Consider the following 8558-nt stretch of genomic DNA (forward strand, 5'->3'; position numbering starts at 1 on the left):
ATCAACTCACTTCAGTAGAGAATATGATCAAATAAATCTGTTCAATTAATTTAATTATATAATGAATTATGATCAGTGTCTTCTTTCTCTCATTGGTTATTACCTTGTAGCTGCTCGCCTCAGCTTGTTCTTCACAATCCTGGTTAAAAGACAGAAAAATGCAAGAATATTTAATAAATGGTATCAGTTTGTGCATTAACTGCACCATTTTTTGCTCAACCACAACTTGAGGCTGTAAATGAGCCCGACACAGTGGTGCTTATTTACTTGTATAGGGGGAATGGCAGATGTGGTGGATTCTCGGCCTGAGCTTAAACTCAGGCTGAATATCTTCCCCCTGTACCCCAAAAAGCTTATTGCGTGCCTGCACCTGGAGCCATTGTGTTGGCTGGAGCTATACTCAGGAGTTTCCCACCAAAATCCACTCTGTTTGCCTAAACCCAAGGCAGCGCAATGGCTCGGGGCGCCGGCACATCAAGTATTTAGGGACATGGGGTCGGACTCCCAGCCCGTGTTCACAAATTGCCCCCCTAAAGTGAATCTAAAATGTCTATCTCTATTGTGACCCTATTATTTTTTCTTACCTGGCAGATGTCCGGTTCCAGGATTTCTGGAGTCTCCTTAATAAAGAAAAGGTAAGAGAAAGATGTTCCACGTTGTAATAAAGAAGCTAATATACAGTCTTGTATAAAATATAGGGTGATTTTTATTTGCCCCTACTCTCCCCTCCCCGGCAGTAGCCTATGAGTTACATTGTATGAGTGGATGCAATCATAGGAGCCAATCATATTCTTTTCATTTTCTAATTTATACAAGATAGAAGACCGCTAAGTAACAGATGCTGACTGGTTGGTATGGGCAACTGCATTTGGGCAAGTTAGCCTCAGTTACACTATGTTAGTAGATAAGGTTCCCTGTTAGGTAAATATGATTATTATCCTTTACAGATTTTGTTCATGAACCCTGTAGCTCAAATTAAAACACATTGGGACCCCTGCAAACTTTTTGGCCCCCGTACCTCACAGGTGTTGATTGGAGGGTCTCCACTCTCTTCCAAGGGTTCCTGGTTAAGAAGGAAAACCTCAGATCAGCAGAGAAGATGATAAAAATGCATTTTTTTTTATTCATGTGTTGTTTTCTGCTTACCTGTGAGTGGCAGGGGCCGGTGTCGGGGCTCTCCTGCCCAGTCACGTCTTCCTCCTGTTTAAAACAGAAAAATATTGTAAAACAAATTTTTATGGCTAAAAGTAAAGCAAAGTGTGTAAAAGTGTTATTTGATATAAATATATGAGAAATAGAAGGTGTATGTTGCTGTGTAACACAGGGCATAATAAGGAGGTGGGACAGACTCACCAACGCTGAAGTCAACAAATTGCCTCCCCAAAGTGAATTTGCATTTGATATTCTTTTAAAATATCTTTTGCTATTGTTAATATATGTTAATAAATGAACTGTACCCACAATTAGAGAAGAAATGCAACACCCAAACATCTACATTTGCATTACCCATAAATCAGAGCTACGTAGTGGGGTGGATGGTTGTTACATTTGGCTCTGGCCTTTCTATTAAGAAACAACTAACATTTAGGCATGGGTGGAATGGGGCCTATATAGGAGTTTGGGAGATGTAGGGGCCCAAATAGGTTTAAAAAGCTATAATATTATATTGAGGGCAAAATGATCATTCAAAATACAATTCATTGCTGCTTACCTCAAACGTCTCTAGCTGAGGTTCCTCACAGCTTTCCAAGGGTTCCTAGTTAAAGAAGAAAACATCATTGTATAAGATCAACTCATTTCAGTAGAGAATATGATCAAATACATCTGTTTAATTACTTTAATTATATAATGAATTATGATCAGTGTCTTTTTTCTCTCATTGGTTATTACCTTGTAGCTGCTCGCCTCAGCTGGTTCTTCACAATCCTGGTTAAAAGACAGTAAAATGCAAGTACATTTAATAAATGGTATCAGTTTGTGCATTATAGCTTTTCCCAAGCAAAAGTTTGGGAAGTCGTCGGTGCCTAACAAATTGCCCCCCCAAAGTGAATCTAAAATTTATTTCTCTATTGTGACCCTATTATTTTTCCTTACCTGACAGCTCTCCGTGTCGACGATTTCTGGAGTCTCCTGATTAAAAAAGGTAAGAGAAAGATGTTGCACGTTGTAATTTCCATTTTAAAAAAGCTAATATACAGTCTTGCATAAAATATGGGGTTATTTTTTATTTGCCCCTACTCTCCCCTCCCCGGCAGTAGCCTATGAGTTACATTGTAGGAGTGGATGTAATCATAGCAGCCAATCATATTTTTTTTATTTTATAATTTATACAAGATAGAAAACCGCTAAGTAACAGATGCTGACTGGTTGGTATGGGCAACTGCATTTGGGCAAGTTAGCCTCAGTTACACTATGTTAGTAGATAAGGTTCCCTGTTAGGTAAATATGAATATTATCCTTTACAGATATTATTCATGAACCCTGTAGCTCAAATAAAAACACATTGGGACCCCTGCAAACATTTAGGCCCCCGTACCTCGCAGGTGTTGATTCGAGGGTCCTCCTGCTCTTCCAAGGGTTCCTGGTTAAGAAAGAAAACCTCAGATCAGCAGAGAAGATGATAAAAATGCATCTTTTTCATTCATGTGTTATTTTCTGCTTACCTGTGAGTGGCAGGGGCTGGTGTCAGGGCTCTCCTGCCCAGTCACTTCTTCATCCTGTTTAAGACAGAAATAAAGATTGTAAAAATATTTCTCAAGGCTGAAAGTCAAGCAAAGTGTGGGAAAGTGTTATTTGATATAAATATATGAGAAATAGAAGATGTATGTTGCTGTGTAACACAGGGCATAATAAGGAGGTGGGACAGACTCACCAACGCTGGTTGTCGGTACCTAACAAATTGCCCCCCCAAAGTGAATCTAAAATGTCTTTCTCTGTTGTGACCCTATTATTTTTTCTTACCTGACAGATCTTCATGTCCAGGATTTCTGGAGTCTCCTGATTAAAAAAAGGTAAGAGAAAGATGTTGCACAGTGTTATTTCTGTTTTAAAGAAGCTAATATACAGTCTTACATAAAATATAGGGTGATTTTTATTTGCCCCTACTCTCCCCTCCCCGGCAATAGCCTATGAGTTACAATGTATGAGGGTATGTAATCATAGCAGCCAATCATGTTTTTTTCATTTTCTAATTTATACAAGATAGAAGACCGCTAAGTAACAGATGCTGACTGGTTGGTATGGGCAACTGCATTTGGGCAAGTTAGCCTCAGTTACACTATGTTAGTAGATAAGGTTCCCTGTTAGGTAAATATGAATATTATCCTTTACAGATATTATTCATGAACCCTGTAGCTCAAATAAAAACACATTGGGACCCCTGCAAACATTTAGGCCCCCGTACCTCGCAGGTGTTGATTGGAGGGTCCTCCTGCTCTTCCAAGGGTTCCTGGTTAAGAAAGAAAACCTCAGATCAGCAGAGAAAATGATAAAAATGCATCTTTTTCATTCATTAATCTTGCAACAAAATGCTTTTCAGAAAATATAATTAAGGCTATGATAAAAAAATGCACTGAAACCTTTAGCACAAACCGTATTAAAGGCTTTAGGGTAATTACACACGGGATGTTTTGTCACTTGTGATAAATCTTGGCTACCGTGGGTGACAAACCAGCCCTTGTGCCCCTCCCGCTGGCTAATGTGCAAATTGCGGGTGGGAAACACGTGGCACAGCTACTTTCCCAAATAGCCCAACGTTTTCTCAAGGGGCAACTTCAGGCTACTTGGCAAAGTAACCGCGCCGTGTGTGTTTTCCCACCAGCGATTTGCACTTTAGCCGGTGGGAGGGGAGATTAAGTCGCCTGCAGTAAAGCGAGTTTTATCCCGGGCGACTATTCTCCTGGTGTATCATTAGTTTGAGTATTTATTTCCCTTTCAAAGAGTTCAGGCTGGCAGGTGTTAGTGCCATATTCCTGAGGTATCTGGGGGAGTTAATATATATTAATAAATGAACTGTACCCACAATTAAAGAAGAAATGCAACACCCAAACGTCTACATTTGCATTACCCATAAATCAGAGCTACGTAGTGGGGTGGATGGTTGTTACATTTGGCTCTGGCCTTTCTGTTAAGAAACAACTAACATTTAGGCATGGGTGGAATGGGGCCTATATAGGAGTTTGGGAGATGTAGGGGCCCAAATAGGTTTAAAAAGTTATAATATTATATTGAGGGCAAAATGATCATTCAAAATACAATTCATTGCTGCTTACCTCAAAGGTCTCTAGCTGAGGTTCCTCACAGCTTTCCAAGGGTTCCTAGTCAAACAAGAAAACATCATTGTATAAGATCAACTCAATTCAGTAGAGAATATGATCAAATAAATCAATTTTATTACTTTAATTAAATAATGAATTATGATCAGTGTCTTTGGTTATTACCTTGTAGCTGCTCGCCTCAGCTGGTTCTTCACAATCCTGGTTAAAAGACAGTAAAATGCAAGTACATTTAATAAATGGTATCAGTTTGTGCATTATAGCTTTTCCCAAACAAATTGCCCCCCCAAAGTAAATCTAAAATGTTTTTCTCTATTGTGACCCTATTATTTTTCCTTACCTGACAGATGTCCGTTGTCAGGATTTCTGGAGTCTCCTAATTAAAAAAGGTAAGAGAAAGATGTTGCACACTGTTATTTCTGTTTTAAAGCAGCTAATATACAGTCTTGCATAAAATATAGGGTGATTTTTATTTGCCCCTACTCTCCCCTTCCTGGCAGTAGCCTATGAGTTACATTGTATGAGTGGATGTAATCATAGCAGCCAATCATGTTTTTTTCATTTTCTAATTTATACAAGATAGAAGTCCGCTAAGTAACAGAAGCTGACTGGTTGGTATGGGCAACTGCATTTGGGCAAGTTAGCCTCAGTTACACTATGTTAGTAGATAAGGTTCCCTGTTAGGTAAATATGAATATTATCCTTTACAGATATTATTCATGAACCCTGTAGCTCAAATAAAAACACATTGGGACTCCTTCAAACTTTTTGCCCCCGTACCTCGCAGGTGTTTATTGGAGGGTCCTCCTGCTCTTCCAAGGGTTCCTGGTTAAGAAAGAAAACCTCAGATCAGCAGAGAAGATGATAAAAATGCATCTTTTTCATTCATGTGTTATTTTCTGCTTACCTGTGAGTGGCAGGGGCCGGTGTCGGGGCTCTCCTGCCCAGTCACTTCTTCATCCTGTTTAAGACAGAAATAAAGATTGTAAAAATATTTCTCAAGGCTGAAAGTAAAGCAAAGTTTGGGAAAGTGTTATTTGATATAAATATATGAGAAATAGAAGGTGTATGTTGCTGTGTAACACAGGGCATAATAAGGAGGTGGGACAGACTCACCAACGCTGAGTTGTCGGTACCTAACAAATTGCCCCCCCAAAGTGAATCTAAAATGTCTTTCTCTGTTGTGACCCTATTATTTTTTCTTACCTGACAGATCTTCATGTCCAGGATTTCTGGAGTCTCCTGATTAAAGAAAAGGTAAGAGAAAAATGTGCTCGTTGTAATAAAGAAGCTAATATACAGTCTTGTATAAAATATAGGGTGATTTTCATTTGCCCCAACTCTCCTCCCCTCTTACGCTTACCCGGCAGTTCTCTATCGCCGGCTTCAAGTCTGGCTCTGTATTCTCCTCCTAAGAGAAATAAAGTTACCTGATCAGTTTACTATAACTCTGTAGTTTAGTATCTAAAAAAGACCCGGTACAATACAAATTCACTAAACGACCAAAAACCAAACCATTTCATGTATATTTTTTACTACTTACTTGGCAGGTGTTTTTGCCAGGGATTTCTGGTTGTTCCTGGTAAAGAGATAAAAGTCAAGTTATCAAATTAACTGAGCTTTTTAGAAAGAAGTTAAAATCAGTTATATGTAATATTCAGGGACAGGTGTTTTATTATTGAATTATTTATTACTCACGTGGCAAACGGCGTTGCCAGGTCCAAATGATGGTACCAGCTTAAACCTGGCGCACTTTTTGCCAGTCAAAAAAAGTCATATAAAGTTTTATACGTTCATGGTTTTTAAAAAAAAAAATCTTGAATTTTCCTTGGATAACTTTAATACAGGTATTGGACCCCTTATCCGGAAACCCATTATCCAGAAAGTTCCGAATTACGGAAAGGCCATCTCACATAGACTCCATTTTAATCAAATAATTCACATTTTAAAAAAATATTTCCTTTTTCTCTCTAATAATTAAACAAAACCTTGTACTTGATCCCAACTAAGATATAATTACCCCTTATTGGGGGCAGAACAGCCCTATTGGGTTTATTTAATGGTTAAATGATTCCCTTTTCTCTGTAATAATAAAACAGTACCTGTACTTGATCCCAACTAAGATATAATTACCCCTTATTGGGGGCAGAACAGCCCTATTGGGTTTATTTAATGGTTAAATGATTCCCTTTTCTCTGTAATAATAAAACAGTACCTGTACTTGATCCCAACTAAGATATATTTATTCCTTATTGGAGGTAAAACAATTCTATTGGGTTTAATTACCGTTTAAATAATGTTTTTAGCCAACTTTAGGTAGGAGATCCGAATTACGGAAAGACCCCTTATCCGGAAAACCCCAGGTCCCGAGCATTCTGGATAATGGGTCCCATACCTGTAAATTGGCCCCTATGTACATAGTGCATCAAGGTTATTTAGCATAGAAATCTATAGGCAAGGAAATAACACGGCTTTGATAACACAAGTAGGTAGGAAAATGGTGTTCCATGTGCTCTTGGTACGAAACGCGTAAGGCTTCTTGTTTTTACATATGGATCCAATAAATTTATACATTTTTAATGTAAACTACTTTTGTTGCTGCATTTCTCAACTTTGTTGAAAAAATCCGGAATGCCTGCCCTTTCTATTTTTGATTTTCCCATGATGGCTCCCTATGCTGAGAGGTCTGGGGCATGAGCACCTGGACCCACCACAACTGTGGGTAAGAGATATTTTTACACTCAACCTTGTGTGATTACTTCTTGTTTTGTTTTTGATTCATAGGAAAATGATGTTGCCCAGTTCTTACCATGGCAGATTCAGGGGTGGGATTATCTGCCCGCTTTCGTTTCCTCTGTAATGAAGAAAAAAAGTTTTATCAGAGAAAATAAATGCACAAATAGGAAAACTATAATGCAATAAATGGAGGAGTGAGTATTGAGTGACACATGAGGGATTTGGTGCAAACACAAGTATGACACTGTGTATCCCCTACACTAAAGCGGAATCAGCACTAGTGATAGTTGGGGGCACAATTAGGCTTTCCACCTTTTGTTATGTCTAATACCGGCCAGGGTGGGGGCATGTTTGCTAAGGGGCGGCACCCAGGATACGGGGCATGATGCAAATAGGGGCGGAGTAATGATATCCCCGCCCACATCAAGTGAACCTAGCAGTGCAGGGTAGGGAGGCAAGTTGGGGGAGGGAATTGGAGGTGACGGGGTGGATCAGAGGCGGATTGGAGGTTGGCTGGGGCCGGAGGACTAATTATTATAAATTTACAAGTACATTGCCGGTACATTTGCTGGCGAGATCCTGTAGAAGTCACTGGGAAGTGTCATAGTGAAACATTCCAACTATTCCAGTCTTAATTTTTTGAGCTTTGCGACCCATTAAAAAATGTTAAAATGATGAATTTTAGGTATTCGTGTTGTTTCGATCTTTGATCACATTTTTAATAAATAGATTTTTTTAAATAAATATGGTAACATCCGCAGTTAGTGAGTTTAGTCGAAGTAGAAAAAAAATGCAAAAAAGACACAAATATGAAATATGCCCCTTAGTCTGAGCTGCGGGCAGTCTATCAGGTCATGTGATTAGGTGTTCCCTTTCCATTTGCCCCTCCATGAAGTTTCCCACAGAATGAAATATGTCCTGTTACAGCAGAAAGAGATGAAGCCCTTACCTTGCCGAAGCAAGAGAAACAGCACTTCAGCCGCTTGAACATGTTGTTTCTGTGAAGACAAAATGAAAAACATCACTTTAGCATTTCCCAATACTGTGTTCTATGTACAATTTATTTTTTCATGCGGGCGAGACTTGCTGTAGGAGAAATCATAAACTGGATTTGCTACATTACCTCTCAAATGGAGCTCCAGGTGCTGGAAAAAAAGATGGACCGGGGGGGGCCGGCCGGCCGGCCCAGGGCCGGGGAACCCTAAGCGGCCCCCTCAATAGGCGCTGGCTCTCCTCTAGGCTCGTTCACTAAGGGTGGAAAAGGTGAACTGAGGAGAAACCAGAAAAAAAAATATCCAAAAAGGTGGATAAGCGCCGAAGTCGCTAACTAGTCACACACTGTAGCAATCTGTATAGAGACGGGAATAAAAAGGGCAAGTCAGCTTCACGGATAATGCATTTACCCTTTTAAGGTGCAACATTGGATCAGGGGCCCCATTCAAAGTGTTCCCCCAAATCTCACGCTTACTGACACTCAGGCCGGGATTCCATGTGGTACCTAGGGGGTTAAATTGGTACTAGGGCTAATTTACTAACATAGGTGCCTAA

General features: G+C 39.6%; 1 long non-coding RNA gene across 1 annotated transcript; it reads left to right on the forward strand.

The window, feature by feature from the left end:
* Positions 1 to 5489: 5489 nt before the first annotated feature.
* On the forward strand, positions 5490 to 7694 carry LOC116407015. The gene is made up of 2 exons (XR_004219987.1): positions 5490 to 5531; positions 7059 to 7694. It is a non-coding gene; the product is annotated as an uncharacterized LOC116407015 (long non-coding RNA).
* Positions 7695 to 8558: the final 864 nt, after the last annotated feature.

This window comes from Xenopus tropicalis, chromosome 8 (genome assembly GCF_000004195.4).
Source record: "Xenopus tropicalis strain Nigerian chromosome 8, UCB_Xtro_10.0, whole genome shotgun sequence".
NCBI lineage: Eukaryota > Metazoa > Chordata > Amphibia > Anura > Pipidae > Xenopus > Xenopus tropicalis.